General features: G+C 46.3%; 1 protein-coding gene across 2 annotated transcripts in view; it reads right to left on the bottom strand.

Moving 5' to 3' along the window:
* The window catches only part of LOC127470920 (uncharacterized), a 53,865-nt gene extending 29,702 nt beyond the window's left edge, over positions 1-24,163 (bottom strand). The window contains exon 1 of one of the 2 annotated variants that reach the window (XM_051787008.1): positions 24,079-24,163. The gene's annotated coding sequence lies outside the window, so the exon portion shown is untranslated. The remainder of the gene's footprint in view (positions 1-24,078) is intronic. The other variant, XM_051787009.1, reaches the window with a different exon arrangement.
* Positions 24,164-24,394: the final 231 nt, after the last annotated feature.

The raw sequence follows: 24,394 nt of genomic DNA, 5'->3' as shown, positions 1-24,394 counted from the left end.
TGTGACAAATGTTCCTGGAGACTCAGTGTGACACTCCCATCAAGTGTCCAAGATGGACCTGCTTGGCATCATCAGATGTGAAACATCTCAGGAGATGGCAGCACCCACCATCTGCCAAGCTTTTTTCAAAATCCTGGTTGACCACAAAGCTGCTTTGGATGATTCCTTCTCGGGAGGAAGAAACTCCCATTTGCAATTAAGTCCTCTCGTGGGACAGATCACCCATGGCACCTGTGAACCTGCAGGGTACATCTGATCGATAGGTCCTGCCCTTGTCTGTAACTCTATGAACCACTCTGCTCCCCTGTCACAGCTGGAGAAAGAGCCCACAGGGTTATAACTAAGCAGAGCCAATGCTCAGGCTTGAGTTAGCTGATGTACAGGTAAAAAGCCAAGTCACACTTAATGGGAAAAACCAAACCAAGTCCTTTTTTTAACATCATCATTTAACACATGATTAATCTCATGATCTGTAGGGTCTGAGTCGTGCTACTGGATTTTTTTCATGGTGGAAATACTCTTGGCTGAACTAGCAACACATGACCAACAGGGAACACAGCAACACAGCATTTCCCCTGTCCTGTACATTGCTTCCACCAGTCCCAGGAAGACAACAGAAAACCAGTCCTATACAGTTGGATCCTTCACGGTTGCTGAAGGTATTCCTAATTCCTTGTTCTAAGATTGCCCCAAGAGTCTCAGTCTAAGCCTTAAAATGCACAGGGCAGAGGAAATAAATCACACCTTAATTCTAAGAGTAAGTTGTATGTCAGAAGTTTCTGGTCCCTTCCTTGTACCAGGACATTATTTTGCAGCACAGTCGCAAGCCTCAATCTTTGAGTGCACTAGTGGCTTACTGCACTGGTCTTTCCAATAAGGCAATAAACCCTGGCTCTCGTCTCATTAGACAGAAAAAAATCCCCCAACCTAATCCTATTGATCTCAGTTTATTAACTTTGCACTGGAACCCACCCCAGTTCTCCCCAAAGCCAATGGTAGGTGAATGAGCAGAGTTCTTCCATGTCAGCAATACAGAACTCATCTGTGAGATCAGAAAGAGGCCTGGGGGAGGAAGGAGGTGTTCAGGAGGGTGAGGGGGACGGATGATCTCATTCTATGCCTTGTTTGGTCACATCCCAAAGCTGTTGGGCACTTTGGTATACTGCTGGCAGAGGCAGGTTTGGCATGAGGAAACGTGGGTGACAGTACCATCAGCAGTCCTGGCCAGGCAAGGATGGCCACAGGCAGTGACACTTCCCATTCCTCTGAGTGTGGGCATACTTAGCAATGTAACACTGCAGAAAACCTCCAAGGACTGTACCTGCCAGCTGTCTCAGCTGAGGGATGTGTCCTCAGAAGGTCCAGTGCAGCATGTTGCCTGCTACCAGTCAGTGGGAGTCCTAACAGGGAACTGGTGCAGCTGGCCAGGCTCTGCCTCTGCATCAGTCCCAGGGAACATCACAAGTTCTTCCCTACCTACCAAGGAGAATTTACTTTCTTCTTTTTTGCAGATTTCCAACTCCTCCCACGGGCCTCTCTAAACAACACCCTCCTTTTCAGATGCTGATGCTTTTCAGCTGATTAAACTGTGGGCCAGACCACGAGCTGGGTGTAAATCAGTATTGCTTGTCAATGCTAATTTACACCCGCTGAGAATTTCCCTTCCTTCACCATTTAGCAGAATTATATGACATGTCTTTTATCTCTCCTCGCAGTTTAGCCTGCCATTCCCCTTTCCTGGCCCCCAAGCCTCCCGCTTTGCTCTGAACTCCCTGGAGGTTTGCAGGATAAGTTGCTTATTTGCAATGTAAAGTGTCTCTCAGAGCCACAGCCCCGTGCAAACAGACCCAAGGGAGGCACATTTATCCTTACTTGTGCAGCAAATGCAGCCCCATCTTTTCCTGGCAGCAGTTCCCTAAGAATATGCTGCCAGGATATGCTGCATATAACTTGCTAAGAGAAGAAATATGTCCTTATGGCCACTACGCAATGCAGGACTTCTCTGGGGAGATGCAGGGGATGGAGAATGAAAGATCTTCCTGATCCTGCAGAGATCCTGAGCTCTCGCCTTTCCCATTGAAGCTGAAGGAGATGGCTCACCACCCAGCTCAGCACCCTGTAGATCCTGCCAACAGGCATGATACCATTAATGACTTCTTGTTGCTATGATGATATTGATGGATAGTCCCTGGCATTGGTGGGAATCCTGGGAAAGATAGGGAAAAAATAAAAAAAAAAAATAAAGTGGGTAAAAAAATTCCCCCACAGAAAACATGAATTTGCCTACAAATGGCCATTTATGTGACATCCTTGACAAATTCAGTGGCACTTCACACTTCCTGACTCCTCCAGCCTCTCACAAGAACAACACGGTGTTCTCCAGAGCCCATGCAAACACTCCTGCTCGCAGCAGGGCTCTGGTGCAGAGGTGCACTGCTGCAAGTGGATTTCATTACCAGGAGTTAGTTTTGCAGCTTCACTCACTCTGGCAATTCATTTCACATACAGAGTAAAAATCTTGGCTCTAGTGAAATCACTTGGACTTGTGCCAGTGGGCACAGAGCCAGGATTTCCCCCAGCTCTCAGGATGCCTTATCGCAAGTGACAATTTCATTCAGCTGCCGCGATAGCCACTGGGAACCCCCAGCCTCTCTAGAGCTGTTTCAAGCGTGGAAAAGCCTTTGCTGCACAGTCTTTTGCTCTATTTCCCTGAGGCTCAGTGCTGTGCACTCTTCTCTCACAGCTTCCTACTCTGCAATGTGCAGTTTAGAATAATCTTTTACCCTTCATCCAAGCTGGGTGACTGCTGGCAAGGACAGGCTGTGCTCCAGTCACATTTGGGCCCCTTCACTTTGCACAAGTGTTCTTGGGATTTAGGGCACAGGAACCATCTTCCTATAAAACACCAGTCCTCTCTTTGACCTTGCTTTCTCTGGGAAAAACATTCCCAATCCATGTTGGTGACACATTACGAAGAAGTGATAAAGCCCCAGTGGAACTCCCTCTTCCTCTGCACATGCTATTTATCTAAGCTCACGCAGGAGCACACAAACTGCAAGATGCCCTGTTTGGGGGGAGATTTTAGTATTATTAGCAAATTTCAGAGTATGCTTTTTTGTCCTAGCAAAGACTCTTTTCTGATGTGTTTTATGTCTAGGAGTTGCCTTACATACATACAAACTTACTAGAGATCCTTTTATTCCCAGCAGTGGTATTGCTCCAGGCACAATGGGCACTCTTAATCCAGAAAGTCTTTATTGGTTTGGATCTGTTATTAAGGAAGAAGTGTATCCACAAGGGAGCAGTATCTACAGCAGTACCATTACACAGACAGTTTTGCCAGTAAATGCCCCAGTGTAGATCAGATCCAACAGATGTGTCAGCTTTTCCATCTATTTGTGTGTTCAGATCCTTTGCCTCCATGCGAAGTCAGGAACTGGAAACAAAATTACTCTGCCCCTCTCTTTTGCATCTTTTGATAAAGGTAGTTCTAATGGACTACAGAGTCTGAAGGCACTTTACATCAGGAACAGATCCCAAGAGAAAAATTCAGTTAGTTTCTTTATATTACATGTAGCTGTTCATCAAATTTATTGGGCAAGGTTCCTAAGCACATGGAGGCTGGACCAGCACTGACAGAGGCTCTCTCTTGTATAGCAACCCTTTGATCAGACATCAGCATCATTTATTTGCTTGTGTTTCATATTCTTGAATGCCCCAGTAAATTCCCAGTTGACTATCAGAGGCAAAGGCTGCTCTTTCAAGTTGGATTTGCACCTCTTCCCTTCCCCTCCATTTCAATTAGCTATGGAAATTATTTGGATTTTTTTTTTCTATCTCCTCTTGCCTGTCGGTCTGTATTAGAAGCTTTAGGAACACTGATGGCTGGAGGAGACTCCAGTTGATGTCTTCCTGGTAGGAAATGTTGTGACTCACAATTAGCAAGTCTAACTGCTCTGCTTGACCTGCTTCTTGCCAGGGTGGAGAGCACAGACTCAGCTGCAGCATCCTGCCTTTCCCCCAGCCAGGAGTGAGGGGATGGGGGAGCTGTGAGTGAGGGGATGGGTGGAAGAAAGGAGGTACCACCACGGACAGGTAGGGCCAGACGAGGGCAGGAACTAGTTTATTGCACTAGGAGACAGAGGTGGCGATAGGAGCGTAAAAGCTTCTTGAAATAGGATCTCTGCCTGTGGGGAACTGCTGTTGTGCTGTGTTTGCAGCTATTATTTTTCTGCTAACAACTCTAACTGCAGAGACATGACAGGCGGTGAACTGCCCAGAGCAGCTCAGGGCTGAGTAGAAATGGGATTTGGACTGGGCTGGTGCTCTGGGTTCCTCCATTTGGAGACACCAGGGTAAATGCCTTTAGGCACAAATCCCAGAACTCTGAGAGGAGCACATATTCCAGAGGGCTACTTGCCAGGTGTGATTTGCTTTAAACAGCTGGTCACCAAAGGTTTCTCAGATCACTATATCAAGATTTAAAAATGCATCAGATACATTCAAGATAGAAGAATCAATCTGGACTGCCTTTGACACCAGCTGGGCATTAACTTCCAGGTGACCCCATAGGGACAGGATTTGGAGAGATCATACCGGAGGCAATAGAGATCCATGGGATTTCTCACCACACACAAGCGTCCCCCAGACACATCATGTCATGCGTGGTTTACTGGAGATGTTTTTAAAGCCACCATTAAGAAACAAATTCTAAGACTGATTAATACGAACGCATATGCTCTTGGGATGTTCCTAACCACAACCATGTATTTTAACTTACCAATATTGCCAAAGGACTCTATCTTTTTGTTCTCTGCCAGATCTTACGCTATAGTGAAAGGTGATGGAGGAGGAGGCAGGACATGCCTCTTTGTTTAGAGCCAGCTGTAAGCAAATGGGTTTGCTTGCACAAATGCACTGGATACCTTGTGCAAGCTGCATCATCTTGCAGTGCAGGTTAGCCACTGCACATGTAACATTGTGAAGAAAATTAAGAATAAATGCAGAGTTCTGCAGCTCTTTCTAAGCAAGTCAGGGAGGACAGTAAATCAGATCCCTTCTCCATGTGCTGGATCCAGAGTCACAGGACACTCCATGTCCCTTCCTATGCCACTAAGTTGCTGTAGGGTCTGAGCTAGTAGTTCCCAGCCAGCTCTAGGCTCTATAATACCCTTGCAGTCTCAGTTAGGTATCATTACTTCCATGCCATTTTGCAAAACATTCCAAGTGTCTCATGAAGGTCTCTTAGTTCTTGTCAACCTTTTTTTTTTTTTGTAACTGAGAAAAAACAAGGCACAGATCATTAACAGGTGAAGAGAGCCATCGCATGCACATTTAATTTACCAAAGCAGTGCTAAAAGCTGAAATAAGAGCATCACAGCAGAGCTGCAGGCAAACAACCATCTTTTTTTCTAAGTTGGCTCCTGCACAGCACCAAAAGTGTGTAGCCCTTGTGGTTGTCACAAACTACCCACGCTTACCCAAAGCTGAACACTCCACAGCAAGAAGAGGTAAAACCACTCTACAGATACAACTTTATAGTATCAATCAAAAGAGAGGAAATATTGTCCATGCAGACACCCAATCCCTTATGGGAAACAGATATGAATCCTTTATAAACACATTTTTTAAGGAGTACTCTGAGAAGATACGGGGGGGATGCTGCAGCCAATATGATAGTAAGAACCTCACACAACACTGCATCTCAGGAAAGGCTTTAACCTCAACCTCATAAGTACTGTCCATCAACAACTCCTGCATGTAGCCGTAACACCTCAGAAAGTTTAATTACCGCTTAAGAAATGGAAGACTAAATGAGCTATGTGACCTTTCCCACCCCAGATCCTGTAGGTCAGCATTATTTAAGACAACTGGGAGCCTGAAAAGCTAAACATTAGTGTTGGCAGATGAACAGATGGATGGATTGCTGCCAACACAATCCATCTTCCCACTTGCCTCTGTAGGACTGGGTGACATTCAAAGCTAACTACTTCCCTATGCAAAGAGAAATGCACGCGATGCAATGAGCAGGCTTTAAATAGGGCTCATCAGCTGGCAGGACCAGTGGCCAAATGCTTTATGGCTGCTGTTTAATGTTGCAGCCCAGGCTGTAAAAAAGAGGCACCAGGCTGTGACAGCAGTGGGGACTGTAGTGACCACAGTGGATTAGCTGTAAGCCAACCTCCGAGCAAGTTGTACAAATCTGTCAGGATGCTGTCGTTTTTCCTTTGTGCATAAAAGCTCTAAATCTAATTAACCTTTTAATCAGAGCAGATAAAATTGTGGTTTTATCATCAAAGGGGATGCTTTATCTACAGTTACATGAAAAATTTCCATCTCTGCTCAACCTGGATTTTTTTTTTGCTTGAGGCTGTATGAGTAAATTTCCCAAGCACTGAAAAAGAGTAAAGTAGAAAATTTCTCAAAACAGCCAGTTATTGTGCAGATATCAGCTCGCCTGATGCCAGATGGGACTCAGTCCAGAGCTTTCAGATCCAGCTCAAATACCTGTTGCCTGAGCACAGAGGATGCTCCTGCTCCCTGACTGGGGAGGGCCCAACAGGAGCTGTGATATCCTGTGCCAGTATGAATCACGTCACCCGCCCGGATGGAGAGGGCACTGAAGCCCACAGACACCACATACCCAGGACTTTTTGATGTTCAACAAGGATTAAAAAAAAAAGTAAAACAATCTCCTACATCTACTAGCAGGCTGTACTAGTCAGCTACTAGTCAGCTACTAGACTACCCAAATTTTCTGGATGTTTAGAAATACTTAGATATATTTTTCTAAATAATTTCTAAATTTCTATTCTACAAATAACTCTAACAAATACCTTTGTGCCTACATTACAAAGATTGCTGTCTCTGACTGGTCTACGGTATCACCCAGATCAGACTGTATGTTGAGGGGTTTTTTTACAATGGTTGAAGCTTTCTGGATTTTCTGCATCTGCTGGCAAACATCAGTACCACTGACAAAGTCACCCAGCACAGCCAAGTGCAGAAATAACCCTATCAAGATCTGAACCTGGGACTCTAGGCAGATGAAGCTCCTGACTAACCCACTGCAGCATCTGCTTCACTGAACTTGCCTGTGTAATCTGAACCAAAAAACCACTTAGTTCCATTTACTATTGTCCATATGCCACCTCAAAATATACTTGCATATTAGCATTTATGCAACTTTCAGTACAAAATCCATATGGCTCCTTTCAACAACCAGCAACAGCAAGAAGGATAAGTTGCAAAACGAGTCTGGAGATGGAGCTTCCAAAGATTTCTTTCTGAGCACCATGCAACATTTGTTGCAGACAGACAGTGATGGAAGTTGTTACAACCTCCACCAGATGGACCATGGTTTTTTCTTTTCTGCATGAAGCTAAAATAGATTTCTTCTATGTGAAATGTCTACTAGTGATCCCTCTGGAACAGAACTTGGGTAGCAGAACAGATCCAAGCCTAGGCTGTGAAATATTGGAAGCTCTAATTACTTTGACCAGTCTCATCTAGAACCTCCACCCTTGCTCCTGCCACCCACTGGCCTAGGAGCTGCATTTAAGCCCTTGCCCTGGCCCTTCCTTGGGTTAGGCTATATGTTTGCTGGTTTTGACCTGCTCAGCTTGACACCAGAGCTGTGTTGGAGCTACAGATTTCTCTGGAGCCTGTTGGCTGAACAAAGACACATTCATAGGGCCCACTTTGCTCTTCCAGTTTAGGTGCAGTGGGACTGTGCCCCTTGTCCAAGGTTCCTGTCTCAACCTGCCCTGCTGCCTGGTTTCTACCCCACCTCCCTTCCCAGAGATAGCCATCCTAACTTGCTTCCTGACAAGGAGTTTTTCAAGCCCTTGCAGTTAGTAAGTATTACTTTCCTCAGTTAAACAGAAGAAAGAAATGTTCACATGGAACAACAGAGTAGAAAATGAAGAGTTTTCAAAGGTCTCATGCAACAACTACCGCTGGGAGACCTTCCAGGACGTAGGAGCAAAGCAACTCAAGCCTGTCACAAGTGGCCTTCTGACTGCAAACCAACTCAGAGCCTTTGAATGTTAACAAGTTGCTTTAACAGATAAAGGGTAAATATGTGTTTGTTGACACTGCCTGAATCACAGGAATAAAACATGGCAGCCAATTAACTACTTCTACTTTAACCATCAAGACTTGCAAGACCATTAAACTTTCATATCCACTGAAAGAAGGCAGCTACATGCCTTTAAGAGACCGCAGTCAGAGAAGTAAATCAGGGGCTTCAGGATGCTCTTATTCCCAGATGATGGGTTCTTAACTCCCAGAATTGTTGTATCCCTTGTGGGCACATGCTGTGTTAGATTTAATCTTGACAGATAGCAAGGAATTGATCACAGGAATAAAACATAACTGGTTGCTTAGTTACCAATGATCACTACACAGTTACATTTGATGTGTGCAAACAGAGCCCAGTGCAAACCAATTATCCATCATTACAACTCTGAAATGTCAACTCCAGAGAGCTGAAAACAACAGTGAGCAAGGTAATAAAGGGAAATTTGAGTAGAAAAATAAAAATGGTAATTGGGAGCTTTTTTTTTCCTAAGTGATCAAATAGCCACAATCCTACGGCTAAATAAATATATTGTTTTTAAAAAATAGGATTCTTGTTTATGGGGAAAGTGAAAGCAAGCATGTTATGTGTGTAAACACTGGGAAAATAAAAAGTAGTAAATAAAAATGACAGGCTAAGAATTGCACAAAACTGATAAGGGGGGGGAAGACATAAGGAGAATTAAAGAGCTTCAGGATTAATGATGGCAATAAGGAGCTGAAATATGGTAGGTCCTAAAAACAGCATGGTGTCATTCCAAAAATTAAATGGGGGCTGTGATGATTAGTGGGAATGGCTTGGGCATGGGAAACAGCCCTATATCTGTGTGAGGCAGACTTGAAGAGCCAGCAGGTACAATGGTTGCAAGGATCTGCGAATTTGCCTCCCACTTCTTGAAACACAGATATATGGATATTGCTGTTTAATACACTGTGGGAAGGACACTCTTATTTCTCGCAATTAGGTGCTATTCTTTCATGCTCCATCCCCAAAAATCAAATCATTAAACCTCCCAAGTTTTAAGTGTGACCTTCTTTTATCAAGGTCTGTCTTTCATTAATCAATCAAACTGAGCCTCGGTGCCAGATCTGTGGATAAACTGCTGAGCTTGGATGCCTCACCAGCAGCACATTCATGAGAGTGTGCACCACAGAGATGCTGACAGGTTGGATACTCATGGGCTACCCACGCACTGAATTTATCACCATGGCTGTAAACAATTCATTCTTAGCATTGCTTGTGTCCAGCCTCTTTCCTCTTCAGCACTTCATCTTCTGTCTCCTAAAATACATGATAGCAAAAGCAGCTACAGAGATGTCTGCCTTCCTTGCTGTAAAGTGCAGCTACGCTATATCTGATCATGTCCTCATGCCAATGTAAGTTCTCTGAATACAGGAATAATCAGAGCTGGATGTAGCCATGGTAGAAATGGGTTTGGGCTGAATGGTCTGCTTCTCTCCAGTAAAAAATGCATGTCCTGAGTACAGGAGGGATAAGGACTATAAGAGCTAAACCTTCTAAATGACGTGGGCTGGAGAAATACCCTGCCCTGAGAAACCTGCAGTTTACAGAGGAAAAGAGAAAGGAGAAAATGGATCCTTCTCACCTCTTTATGCAATGCAGCGCAATATAATAAAAATAAATTCTATAGGGGGCATACAGCACCTTTTTGCCTTTGACTCCCTTATGAGATTGGTTACTATTTGGCCAGAGAAGCAGAAGCAAAAAACAGAATAAGCAATTTTGACATTGATAACAAACAGAGAGAGGCATGTTCCTGTCTATTCAAGAGATGTACAGAAAACGCTACAAGTGCTTCAGTGTCAGAAAGTATTTTCTGTTGATGAGTTAGTGCAAAAGTTGAGGGAAAGACAGGTTACAGCAGTCACCAGACCAGCTCAGTGTTTGCTGTGGGAGCTCTTGCATTGTGAAGTTTATCAGCAGCCTGGGCAAGATGTCTGCAGTGTACTGAGATGCTGCTTGTGCGTGCATTAACAGGTGTGCATGTGTTACATAGATGACTGATCCATGTAGGTGCTTTCTAAATGGGATTGGTTCATAAACACCACAATCTGCCTGCTCTGGAGAAACATTAGAAATATTAGAGACATAAGAACAATTTAATGAGAGTGAGTCTGTGTAAAAGATGGGAAGTGCCTCTCAGCTGCCTTGGGTGTCCAGCTCATCTGTTTGAAGGGTTACACTCTGCTCTGGGGGTCAGCATGTAGCAGCTGAGTCCATTTCTGTAGATGTAAAGCCATCTTCCCAGTGTAAAGACAGAGCTCTGTGACCTCCTGAGAGATGGGGGAGTTCTGTTGCCTCTTCTGCCCACTGTAGATCCACCCCAAATTAGCACTGTCTGCTACTGATCTCTTGTTTACTATCAAGGCCCTCAGGTATGTAAACCTGGACCAAATGGAAAAGGCCACAGAAAATAATGGGCTTACCTCATCATATCCCAGCTGGCAGCACTGCTGAGATCATGGTGGAAAACTTGATTTATTAAAATTGATGAAGGAACTGGCTAGTCTTGAATAATTCATTATGTATCAGCTGCTGCTGAGGTAACAGGAGCTCAGCAAGATCCTCTAGCACTGCACAGTGCCTAAAATCTTTAAATAAGATGAAGTCGAAGATCGTCTAGTTAAAGATTGAAGGGCTTTCTCCATGTGAAGTGAGGCCCTGATTCCTGTTGCTGAGGTCATCCAGCTGCGAAAATCACCAAGGTCTCTCAAATGGAAGCCAGCCTGCTAACATCACTGATATTTGCCAGGGCATGAAGCATTCTGCCTCAGCCATCAACTTCTGCAAAATATAATGGCTCAATTTCTCACAATTTTTACTGAAATCAGGTTTAGTTTTCGATATTTTTCCATAAGCTAGGGAAGTCTCAGGGTGTTGGCTTGCTTTTCTGATCATTACGTCTGAAAATAAATCAGCCAGACACGCAAAGAAGTAGGCACTACCATCTGAGTATGCAGATCTTAAGGTCCAATCTCTGCTGCTGCTCAGGGCTTTTGTCAGCACCAGCAGAATCAAATTACCCACACACAGACGGGGCAGTGTCAGAGCTGGATTTTGGAAGCATGTCAGAAGCCCTGGAACAGAATCCTGCTAACTTAATCTGGTGCCACTTGATGAAACAAGGGCTCTTTTTCAACTCTGCTGAAGTCAATGGTAAACCTTTGATAAATGTGTAAAAGCAGCAGCAAAATCAGACACAGTAATTAGATGGCTGATACTGCTCTTCCTGTATGTCCTGCAGAGGTCAGAAGAACTGTAATTAATAAACAGGAAAACCAGATAAATGGATGAATGGAACACGGTCCTGCCTCCCAGCTGCTGATAGGGGGGTCTCCTAATGCAGTCACAACACTCTCCACTATCCACAGCTAAAGACCTGAAGTCCATCACTTCCTCTCTTTCCAACTGGTGATGATGGGAACTGGCCCACAGGCCAGTACTGTTCTCAGCTCCAGCTCTGGTGTGCATTGCCTTCCTTTGTCCCCCACCAGGCACCTGGGAATTTGTGAGGCGCTCATGGCACAGCACCTCTGGATCATTAAGATGGTTGGACAAGACAGCCTTTGACTTAAGATCCTGGTGAATACAGAGAGATCCTGATGCCTTGTTGATTTTCTCCAGCCAGATTTTATTTCCAGATATATTTCTGCTGCAGCCAGAGTAGATGATTTTAGCCAGGCCTCAGTATCTGAAGTATTTTGGTAGAAGTACTCTGGTGTACCACTGGCATCGTGAGACATTTACCCTAGCCACAGAAGACTGCCAGTTTCCTCTCCTCTCCAAAAATACTGCTTCATCAATCACTTGTGAGAGTGTTTTAAAAATTAAAGCCAACTCCCCTTGCCTTGAAATGGAGGCAGCACTTTCTCCTCTTGCTGTTAATAGCCTCTCTGTGGGAGGTCTCAGGACAGTGATTTACACTCCTGAGCTTTTTGTGGACATAGGTTAACATCATTTGGAGAACCACAAACTGAAGTTTTGACTTTTCACCCCAAGTGTGTGAATGAAGCAAATACTGCAACTTTCACAGCTGTGGAGTGGGAGATGCTGTGAACAGACTGTAACCTGGTAACACACGAGACTGACGTCTGGTCCCCTATCTCACAGACAAGACACTTCAATTCCTGTGTTTCAGGTCTGCTATCTGTAAGAGGAGAAAATAAAACTACCTTCCAGCATCTGCAAGAACTCTCCTTGCATTCTCTGAGCACCAAGAAAAGTCAGGTAAGGTTTTGTAAAATTGAAGTATAATTACTTGGAATTAACTAAACTCTGAGACCTGTGTTCAAATATCACAGCTTCAAGCCACTGCCTGAGCACAAGTTGGAATGGCTCCAGCTACCTCAAGGGACACGGTGCCTTCCCCTCTGAAGCAGTAAGGAAATGAAGGTATGTGGGCAAGGACAGAACTGTGGTATCAGAAGACCAGTCCATGACCCATACATGCCTCTTTTTACACACCACCAGCATCACTCTGTGTGTGGCTGTGTCTTTGCAGCTGCTTTTGACCTTCATCATTGTTTTCTTCTCCTTTTCCTTCCTTCTTTTTTTTTTTTTTAATAGATAACAGACATCTGTCATCTTCTGGAAAGGGCATCTGACAAGTGATGATGTACAGTTGCTCTGGGAGCTGGTTTAGAAGGCGCAGTGCCCCTCTGACCTGCCAGACAACAGCAGTTGCTATGTGGCTTCCTTTGCTTTGGTCCTTCAGGAGACCAGCTGGTATTTACAGCATTTTCCCTAAGCAAGGCATCATCCCTGAGATACATTCAGGTGAGAGTGCTTCAGGGAATTCCAGCTGAGAGGTGAGAGTAAAGGATTTTATAACTAAAAAAAACCTAACCACAAAACACCACACTACCAAAACCACAAAACCCCAAATCCTAGAGGACGTGCTGTTTCCTTTCAAGTGATTCTGTGAGGTAGGGACTGTAAGAGAAGTAGAGAAGCAAGAGTTTTACCAGTTCACATACAATCCCATTTTTTCCAGGAAGATATTAGAAGTCCATTTCAATGCAAACCATTTTGGGGAAGGGTTGAAGCTGAAGCCTGTTCAAACATTCACCTGGTTTCCGCTGGGATAGAATTAATTTCTCCACCTAAACAGTGAAAAAAAGTTAGAGAAGGGCACAAAGCAGCCTAGTTCTTATTCCAGGGGGAAAGGAAGGCAAACGAAGAGACATTTGCTACCCTGGGGTACATGTGAGGGAGGCAAGGGCCTTTCTCCCAGTTCTGCCCTCGGTGGTGTTTTGCTGAAGGCACACTCAGTACCCAGCTAAGTGTGAAACCTGGCTTTGTCTACACAGCAAAAAGAAGGAAAAAAAAGTTAAATGCTTTTTTATTTTCTCTAAGGATATGGTGGAACTAAGCCAAAAGTGTGTATTTGTACTGCTTTGCCTAAGGCAGCATAAGCATCTTCTCTGGTGAATCACTAGGTCCCCAAAGCTTTTGCTCCTCATAAATGAATGCCAAGTATCCTGAGGAAATGCTGCCACATACAAGGACACTGTGACACTGCTGGGATAATGCATGATAGGTGTCCACGGCTTAGGGTCTGCAGAATTCTGTCCCAAGCTCCCTAGGATGATGAGGTTTGGGATCTAATCCTCAGTATCTGACTTTTCATCAGTGTCCCAATTTACCTCTGTTTTTCTGCTTAGTGCTATTTTTTGGTCTTACATAAAGCCCTTTCCCAATCTTTCTCCCAGTATCTTTCAGGAAGCTGGTTAGAGAAGTTCCTCACTATTCAGGGGCCAACGTGAGCACGATGTTGGCAGGTAGGTGCACAGGATAGCTTTGGATGTGAAGGAAGACAGAAGATTGCTGCCACTGCAATGCTACGGACAAGTCATGCACAGCAAGGTTTGGAAATGAAACTTCTGCAAAATGGAGATAAAGGGGGCAGGGGCAAACCCACCCAGATATATCCGAGGCTTCCTTGCAGCTACAGCAACCACATTGACATGCACTAGATTAAGACAAGGCTCAACTGTTTTGATGTCAATTACCTGGCTGCTTTAATTGGATATAGGCTTCTAAGTCCTGAAGTCAGCTGTGTGACAAGACAAACTGATATTTACCTCTTCACTGCTTTATCTTGGCTTACCCAGTGCTGAAGGGTCAGTACACATGTTCTCATGTATTAGAACTGTCCACAGAGCTGATGGATTTTTTTGCAATTGAAGTTAAGTAACATTTTACATCTGAAGGGGCTGTTCAGACTCTGATTTTAGGCAAAGCTTCTCTGGCCTAGGTTCAGTTTCTGCTCCAAGGAACGCCTCTGACCATCAGCAGCAAACAGATAATCACTGAGCTGCTGGGCTACTCACTGGCAGAGCAATGACTGCACTGGGATACCCAATGGCCTCTGATTGATGATGTGACACCTCCATCACTCATGCAATGCAGTCAGTGTCCCTCTGGACTTGCTGAGGGGCACAGCAGCCTCACACTGTAAGGACACAAGGAGCTGGAGTATTTAGCTACCACAAAGCAGTGTTTTCACCATGGCTGAGGACAAGGAAGCTTTCTAAGATGAGTCTTGAAACACCAGGCTTCCTGCTGCAGACCATGCCAGTGGGCTGGAATGCGGAGGGATTGCAGGGCTGCTGAGTCCAACTTCTGTTTTTCTCCTTTGGTTCTTTCCTATCCAAGATGATGTAGTATAAGAACAACATGGGGGATAGAAAACACCCCTGTGCTGCTTCTGAGCACAGCCCTGCCCCTCGAGCTGACTTGGTTAGGTGATGCACCAGGTCTGCAGCCAGGCCCAGAGAACCAACAGCAGGCAGGAGCAGTAGGCTGTGTGGGACAGTTAGCATGAGGTTCCAGACTAGGGCTGGCTGTGCACTTGCACCAATTCACTGGTACACCCAGCCTGGCTCCAGGGGTGTTTTTGAGTCTGTGGAGCAAATTCCAGCTAAAGGGGCTGCAGATTATCATGCAGTCACCCCTCTTATAACACTGTCTCAGCCTCCTAATCTCAGCCTCTGGTAGGGCTTTGTACTGAGAGAACTCAGGCTCAGTTCCTCATCCCCATTACAGCTTCAATGACGTAAAAGCAGAAGAAAAAATACTTTAAATACTCTGCATCAAGGAGTGCTGGGTCTTTCTCCAAAGAAAGTGGAGGAGGATCCCTCAGCAGGGTGTAGTCCCACACAAGCTTTGCTGTCATGTTCCCTCACTGGGAGAGAGAATGTGAGGATAAGAGTCTCGCTGCTGCTCCTCTTCCTGCTGCTCTCCCTTAACTACCCTGTGCTGATCATCCATGCTCTGCAGGCATGTGGGGACAGGGGCAAGAGGCTGCCACTGCCTTGAGAAAGGCTTCCTGGACAGGTGTGTGCTCAGAGGAGCACTGGCGGGAGATACCTCTGACTGCAGCTGTCCTCTCCTTGCAGGACAATTCCCCTCAGTGAGGACCATCCCCTGTGCTGAGCACAGAAGTGGGTTCATCTGCATCCAATGATCACAAACCCATTCCCGCACTCAGTGCACCAAACAGGAAGGAAGCCGGGAGACCTGGACTATTGCACAGGGAGAAGCAGTACCACAGGCTCGAGTTTATCCTCATTTACATGCACGTAAACAACCTGCTCAGAAGCAAGCAAAGCTATCTGATTTTGGCTACTGCTGGAGTGAGGAGGACATTGCATGGGGTACAAAGGTACCAGGAGAAGCTACAGTGAAATCAGCCACCTCCTCAAGCCATTTACTGCATCACGAGGCAGAATGAATCAATAATATGTATCGACCTGGGAAAGTTAATCTGCATCCAGAGCATCATAACAAATTAAAAGGAAATAAAATCAGTACAATTCCACTGGCTCCCATTACTATCACAGTGGAGAGTAATTAAAATCCATGGGCCAAATTCAATGCTGGAAGATCTCTCCTGAAGCCAAAGGCACATACAAGGGCACTGCTCTTTCCAGATGCTTTGTGTTTCAAACAGCACCAGGAATGGCAAAATGGGCAGAGAGGACAGGGCAGAGCAAGAGTGGAACCTATTTAGGAGTCAGGCATTCAGCTCCTTGCTGTTCTTCGTCTGGAGTCATGCTGCATGCCTACTGCTTTGGTGCTTGATGCACTGAATCTCAGAAGCTCCAGGCATTTGTATGTGGGAACTCCTCTCTCCTCCTCACTCCTAAGCACAGCCACCTCTCCTACACACTTAGTTCCTACAGAAACTCCTTTTCCTACCACAGAGCACCCTCTGCTATGCTGTTGCCTGATAAGGCTCTTAACCCACCTTTTTGTGATTTTCTATAAACTCCTCATCTTTGACCCAGAGCTACAGCCACTTGCACTCCTATTACAGCTCTGCTCCAGCCCTGTGTTAATTATGAGCTGGAGCTGTGCTATAAAGCAGGAATTCAACTTTAGGCAGTATCTGCTGCCTAAACCTTGGTACCTTGTCCCTCCATGAGGCCCCACTGCCCCGCAGCCGGGGGGCTGTCGGCTCAGTCCAGCACCTGATTCTTGTTCAGTGGAAGGAGAATGTGTGAAGCACAGGAAGCACATCCCTCATCACCACACATAATTATCATGTGTCCAAATAATCAGCGTGAGGTGGGGACACAGCCCCCACACTGGCACCCAGCAAGGCAAGCGATGGTGACAGCCAGTGGGACTGGGGATGTGAATGCAAAGTCAGGTTCACAGAGCTCAGGGGCTGGAAATTGCCATCGAAGGAGAGAGGCAATGGATAGAACAAATCTATTTGGGGAAGTCCTGTAGCCCGTGTGGAGCAAAAGATTAGATGTCAGCATGCTTTTCCAGCTTTCACCTCTATGAACCACTTATCTCCTGTGACCACGCCCTGTGCGTGGCTTCCACCTGTGGAAACTACGCCAATGTCAGCAGGATTATGCAGCTACTAAACACCATGTGTGGCAAACTCCAGCCTGCACACGTACGTTGCTGCTGAGGACTTTTACACATGGACATGTTTACCATACAGTAATTATGGTAATCCACAGAGATAATCCACAGTGGGTTGTTAATGCTATTTTACAAATTGATGTACTGTGGTCCTGCAGGTGGAACCATGAACTAAGAGTTGTATTTCCAGATATACCACGATGTTGTTCACTGTCTGCAAAGGTGGACATCTCACTTGACCTGGCCTTACCTCAGTATGCCTTTCAAAAGTTCAATCACTTTACTAACACATATCCTCCACAGAACTGTGTTCAGATTCACCAACGAACAGCACAAAAGCCTCATTCTTACAAGTCTTCAGCGCCCTTATTCACAGCCAAACTATCACAGAATGTGCTTCACCATTTCACCAAAAATAAGTGCTCGCATCTTTCAAAATAATTCAGCAAGGAAAGCAGAGATGCTCTGGAAGTCTGTCCCTTAAATAAGCACCTATCTATGAGCCAGTCTCCTTAATTTCTCTAATTTCTATCTGAAAATAGCAGAACATCTCTCCTGGTCCAGAGAGCCACAGATCCTAAGAATGGAAAGTATTTTTCTCTTTATGGTGAGGCAGGAACATAATTTGCAATTATGTGCTACTTATCATATACATATATATGTGTGTGTGTGTATGTGTGTTTGTGTGTATCATCTTTGTTTCCTATTAGCACAACTTTGATTTGATTTGCATAATATTTATACATTCTTCAAAGGGATTACTCTTTAATGTAGTGTTAGCTTGAGGCACAACTGGAGTTTTGACCTGAATACTACTTCACTCAAAAAGGACTGTGCTCTGACACAGTCTTTATATGAGGTGAGATACAGGTAAAAGCATGGCTCTTATGCAATGAGGAAATAAAGTTGCTGACTCTCATCCCTCTGGACAGGCCAGAGGGAGTAGGGAGCTTCTTCTCGTGGAGGTCAAAAGCCATCCTATTAAAAAAAAAATCCAAGCTATGCAGTAACGCACACTGCACTGTCATAAGCACGGAGGGGATGGCTCATGTGGCTGTGGGCTGTGCTGGTGCCTGCAGTTTCTTCTAGCTCGGTTAGTTCTGTTTTATGGATTTACTTCATGCTACTGCTGTAATGAAGAAAAGCCTGAGGAGTGTGCTGAGAGCCAGAATTAGAAGTGTTGCAGAGTTATTGCTCTATTGCCTGCATGTGACCAGAAATAGTGCAGCACTGTGTAGACAAGCAGTGACTGTGTCCCTTGAGGATGTGGCTGTATGGCACCCAGCTAAGGACAGAATCTGGAGAAAAGATCAGGAGATTCTCACTGAAAGACAGGACTGGCTGTGGAGTTAGTAGACCCGGTTTTCAGAGCCAGGAATGAGATGTCAACTCTTCCTATACCTACTGGAAGGTGTTCCTAGACTCCAGTGGCAGATCAAACAAGCAAGTTATGCACCTTAATCTTAAAAAGCTGATCAGCTCAGAGGCTGCTTATCTGTACAAAGGCTTCCATGGCCTACTCTTTCAAAAACAGATGTTCTTTCTCTTTCTTTTTTCTCCTGTGACTTTGCCTGATGTTTGTTCTCAATGATACTGAGCTTTCAGGGAAGCTGAACTACTGACTTGTGAGGTCTCTCTACTGCAGGTATGGCTTCTGCAAGCACAAAGCAGCAATTTCCAAAATCGTATCTAGCCCCTAAACTAGGAAGAGAAGTGCTGCACTGGGGCTTACAGACAGATTATCTCGTGTTGTGGAAACCTGAGCCCTGGCTGTCCACAGAGAACAGAGCTGTTGCAACAGCTGTGGTAAAAAATGGGGCACATCAGAGCAAAACAGTTAAGTACCACAGACCAGGACTCCTGAGGGAATGCTCTCATCTTCCTGTAATTGAGAGGTCTCAGTTCAGGCCTGAGTGTTTTTTTCAGGTTAGACTATCACAGCACAGATTAGTAGTGAAACTGTATCGATCCTTCCTGGCTCTTACAAGGCACTTTTTAAAAAATAGTCTTTCAAGAGGGACCTCCTCTTGAGAGAGGTTGCTTCTGTCTACTCCTAGAAGCAGGTTGGAAGGATCAGCCATGCCACCATGAATGACAGGAGTATTTCAGCACAGAGCTGACTGATATCCCCAGGCATCAGTGTGCTGTTAGTCCAGGGGGCTCAGCTTGAATCCAGCCACAGCTGGTGTTAATTCTGCTCCAGCCAAACTCTAAACCACTGCTTTGCCTCTAGACCTGTCTGCAGAGTTTATTGAGCAAGATGCGCAAGATGTAAAGATCCTCAAGATAAACAAGGGCTTGATTAGAGGGAATTAGGTAGGCAAGTTGTCTTTACAATAAGTACGAAGCCAGCAGTTAAATCTGTCACAGCAGCTCCAGTGGGCTGTGACACTAGAAACTAACGTGTACACTTCTGTGCTAGGTCTGAATGGAGCTGCCTCTGCTCAGTGTCTGAGGGTCTTTATTTCCCTTTTTCCTGGGGGAAGAACCTTGCATAAAAAGTTACGTACTCTGTGTGTACTCCGTGTGTACTCTGAGTCTTGTGAATCGCTTGTGGTCAAAGCCACTGTCATCTTTCAGTTGCTAACTGGCTTCCTAAACATGCCTACAGAAACAGTCAGATTGCTGTGTGGTAAACAAATTACTTCTGACGGGGTACTGCCAGCACTGCTCCCAGACGCCGGGGAAGCCACAAGATGGGCTGCACAGTGTCTGACTGGAGCAGCTCTAGCGCTGCATCCACAGCTACTGCAGTGTCAGGCTGCTTCTGCAAGCACTGACAAAGAACCAAGCTTGTAAACTCCCACTACCATCTGCTGAAGCTTCATATCCCAAAGGAAAAATGGATTTTTGCTTACACATATATTTAAGCACTTCAGCAGCAGAGAAGACAAGGGCGTAGACACTCTCTTTGGCTAAAAACACAAAGCCATGTTTTTTCTTTATAAAAAAAAATAACTGCTGCTCCTTGACTTCCCATCTAGGACAGGAGATGGAGAAGGATTTCAAAAGCTTTAGAACCTTTCATTACTTCCTGGAGAGAAATCCTTAGGACAAGTATTGTTTAATTCCTCATCAGGTTATTTCTAGAATGTGAGGAAACTGCCTCAAACACAGGTTCCAAAGGTCTGCAGAGGGCCTCGAGTTGTTCCAGGCCCTGAGATGTTTCAAGGCAAAATGAATATCAGCAAACAGTGGAGATTTTTTTTCCATTTTCCCCTTGTGCTTCACCTTGAAGCAGCTGTTAGCAAAGCCAGAAAACTCCTTTGCCCCTCAGTGTATTTAATGCAGGCTTGGCAAAGGGACTGCAGTCTGTCAGCTCATGAATATGGGAATTGCCTAATTCTCCAGCTATTCTTATTACCTCAGCCTGAGGGTCCCAGCTTTCCATAACTAATTCCTGAAATCACAGACTTTCCACTGTCCTTGCTGTCCTTGAGCAGCAAATCGCTCCTCCTCATATAACTGATGCTGGCGCCTGCCATGGTGCCACGGGTTTTCCCAAGGCCCTCCCCTAGCAGAGATGGTACTGTGGACAAGGCTACTGACTCCAGCACTCCTGTGCTCTTCCTGGAGTACTCACCCTTTGTCGCTGTAATTTACAGTAGGATGTTTGGAAAATAACAAATGCTGCATAGCCCCGTGCATTGCTCGGGCTGGCTGAACAGCTCTGAAGCCTGGGCAGTGGGCTGCAGGCTGGCAGCAGTAATGCAATCCATCCCCAGCAGCAGAGGAGATCCCTCACCCTGTTCCTACAAGCTGCAAAGCTCCCTGCCTCCCTCCACATCCCACCTCATCTGTGACTCCCACAAAATCTCGGGATTTGCAGGGCCTCCCACCTGTCACTTCATTTTTCCCTCCTTGTCACATATGTTCTCAGTCTACCTTCCCTCTCTGTGCCCATGCACCAGTTTTCTACCTCTTCTGTTATTTTTCCTAATATCACTGATCCTGCCAGCCATGTCCATCCTCCCAAGACTCAGAGCTAAAGCTGTTCCCGTGCTGGAAGGCGATAATGGCTGCCAGGAACCAGCTGTTAGGGCTGCTGCGAACTGCAAGGCAGATGGAAGCTGAGGCTGGGATAATTATGAAGCAGGGACTGCAGAACTTGAGGTTTCTTGGCTAAAGGTGCCTAGTTTATTCCCAGAGACAAATGGGCGTATCCTTTGAATGTCAGTGGGTGACATGGGAGCAGGAAAGTCATCAAACTGTGGACAGTTTCCAATCCTGGCTATGGAGTGCTGCATGTGATGCCTCCTCATCTCACAAACACCCACGGCTGCTGCTGCCAAGCTGCTCTGGACAAGGAGAATGTGCTCCTGCACTGCAGTGGCAGCTGAGGAAATCTCCATACTGGTTTCAAGGGCTGGATTTCTGCAGGGCACAGGCAGGTTAGAGCTTTTCTCGTGGGCCAGGAAGCAGCTACAATAGCACGGGCTGTATTGCATCAGGATCATGGCAAGGTGGGAAAAAAACCTATTAAGTTCTTCCTATTTGTTTTTTTAGGGTTTTTTTTCCCCTAGAGCTTGCCAAAAGGATAACTGCATCAGTGGAAAATAAAAACTGGATTATGTCTTTTAGCAGCTCATTTATTCTTCATATTTCCAAACTGGTCCGCTCAGAAGCTGTAGCAGGAATCACCTTGGAAGTCTATAGTTTTGTAATCAGAACCTCCCTTTCAATTAGTCATGTTTTATGGCTGTAAACACAATAATTCCATCAATACTATGGAACAGTCATGTTGCATTTGCATTAACATAAATGAGTGCTGATGTGCCATAGAGCTAATCTGATATGACAGTAATTGGCTGATGCCCAGCCATGGAGGCCCTGGAGCTACACTTGCTGTCTCTCTAAAAGAACTGTCCTCTGAAACACTGGAAAGGAAATAAACTGTGATACCATGTTTTGCCTGCCAGTAATCAACAATGCCTCTTGCACCTGCAGCACCAAGGTGTCTGAGGCTGGGGAGTAGTTGCTTCATTGGTTGGGGTGTAATAAAAGTGGAACTTGATCTTCTTGAAACTTAAATATTCAGAAACCAGGATTTCCAGAACACATCATTAGCTAAATCAGACTCAGCAAGCACCAAGTGGATATTAAACTCAGAAAAGCCATAAAAGCATTCAATCTACTCCTTTCCTCTGTGACTACCAGGGGCTATATATCATCACCTAGTCTGCAGTAGGCTTTTCTTACACAGATGAAGTTTAAGAAGCTTAAAACTTTATAAATGCTTTGGGGCTAATGTGTAGTGCTCTACGCACAGGGGCAAGCCTTAAATCTGAGACTGCAGCTGGGGTTCTCTGGTTAAAGGCCTTAAAGGAGATCAACATAAGCGATGCCTAAGGATGTGAACCAGATTTTAAACGCAGCCCATCTCCTGTCTGGGCCCTGAAAGCAAGTGGACAGACTCAAAAACAAGCTAACAGGCTAGGATCAGGAGTCTTCACAGTTTCAGTCACAATAGGAACCACTTATTTTGCTTTTGGAAATACACCCTTTCAAGAGTGTTAGTGAGGAGGGACCATCAAAGAGGCTATCAAAGAAATCACAGCCAATACCCAGGCTTTCTGTATTTGGCTCATCAGCTCTGTGCATGCTTTGCTGTCTGGCTGCACAATGCCTTGCCCAATGCAACCTTGTCCATGATGGAGCTCTTGGGTTCTACCAAGTACAAACCAAAGAAGAGAAACCTATTTTAATCAGAAACCATTATTCTCAACAGTATGGCACTAAAGACATATAATTTTCAGCAATATGCAAGAGCAGTATCTCAAAATCCCAGAGCATACGTGGCCTGACAGTGCCCAAAACAGCTCTTGGAGCAGCCAGTGAAATTAGGAGAGAATTTTGTTAAAGGAGGTGGAGAAGAGCACCTTAAACAGAGGATCTGTGAGATGATGGCTTAGGTTCTGGATTTGACTTAAATCTTTCTAGGTCTCTGATCTGCTCCGTCATCTGTAAAATGGGATCAATAAAACCTTCCTGACTTGCACCAGTGTTCCCAGTCTTAATTGATGTCTGTGAAGCATTTTGAGAGTGAAAAAAACCATTACCAAGCCCTCAGGCCTTATTATAACACCAACAAACAACACAGAGTTGTTTAAAATGCTTTTCAGTGCCACAATGACTGGGAAATGAGGGAAGGCAAAAGTGTAGATGCGCCCAGCGCTGCTTTGCTGCAGTGTAAATGAAAATGGTAGGAGTACGTTTTATAGATTTCCCTCCAGGGAATTCTGTTTTCAATAATGCTGTAAAACTTCTACCTCTATAAATTCAAACAGATGCCCTTCCTAACACCTCAGGTATCAAAACCTATTATGAATTCGGGAAAACATATCTTGGAGTTGAAAACGTTATGAATCACATGGAAACGAATTAAGAAATGACTCACTCGGACCCTGCAGATGTAAGGAGCTTAGTGCTGCCCAGCCACCCCTTACAGAGACTGAACTCAGGGTAGTACCGTGCCCAGCACGCGATACCCCACCTTGCACAGCAAAAAAGCCCCAGGCACCTCACAGGCTCTATCCTGCCGGTTGCAAAGCTGTCTGTGCCTGCGGGTGCAGTTTTAGGACGCGGGGAAAAGCGCTCGGGCTCGCCCGGACCCCGCGCTCGGGCCGCGTCTGAACCGGCGGAGCCGCCGCTGCCGGCGAGGAGCGAGGACTGCGGGGTGCGGGGGGAGCGTGCGGGACCCCCAAACGAGCAGGTGTCAGCCGGGGCAGGGTGGAAGGGTTCGAGAAGCGCCCGTGTCCCCCGCTCCCGCTGCCCAGGCTGGGCGCGGAGCTGCCGGTGCGACACGAGCGGCCCCGCCGGACCCGGGGAACGAGACCCAGCACACAGATAAACCACAAAGCCCCCGTGAGCCGCCCCGGGCGGGGGGCAGGAGGCCCCCGCCGGCCCCGCAGCCCTCCCGCACCGCAGCCATTTGCCTTTGTTGCAGCCCCGCGCCCGCAAGGTGCGGCGGGGCCGGGGCGGAGGATGGGGCTCGCCCCCCGGTCGCTCTCCCCTCACAGCGCGGCGGTGGGGACACGTCCTGCGAGAGCGGCTGCCGAGAGGGACCTGCCCGCCCGCCGCCCGCACCCACCTACCTGCGGAGCCCGCCCGGGACGCGTCGCCCGCCGCCTTTGTTGTGCATGCCCGCCCCGGCAGCGCCGAGCCGCGGGTCGGCTCCGGCCCGGCCCCTCCGCGCCCAGGCCCCGCTTAGCCCGTCGCCACGGCAACGGCGGGCGCGGCTCGGGAGAGGGACCGGCCCGGGCCCCGCCCCGTGAGGGGGCTGAGGGGACCGAGCGGGGGTCCCCGGGTGTCGGCGACGGGCAGTGCTGAGGGGACAGGGCTGGGGTCCCCGCGGCGCCGGGAGGCGGTGCCGGGAGGAGGCGGCCCCGCAGGCTCGGCTTTAGGGCGCTC

Source organism: Manacus candei, unplaced genomic scaffold, assembly GCF_025592945.1.
Source record: "Manacus candei isolate 608988 ecotype Guabito, Panama unplaced genomic scaffold, ASM2559294v1 h1tg000023l, whole genome shotgun sequence".
NCBI classification, from domain to species: Eukaryota; Metazoa; Chordata; class Aves; order Passeriformes; family Pipridae; genus Manacus; species Manacus candei.
Note: the sequence above shows the minus strand (reverse complement) of the source record. Positions and strands in the feature narration are given on the sequence as shown.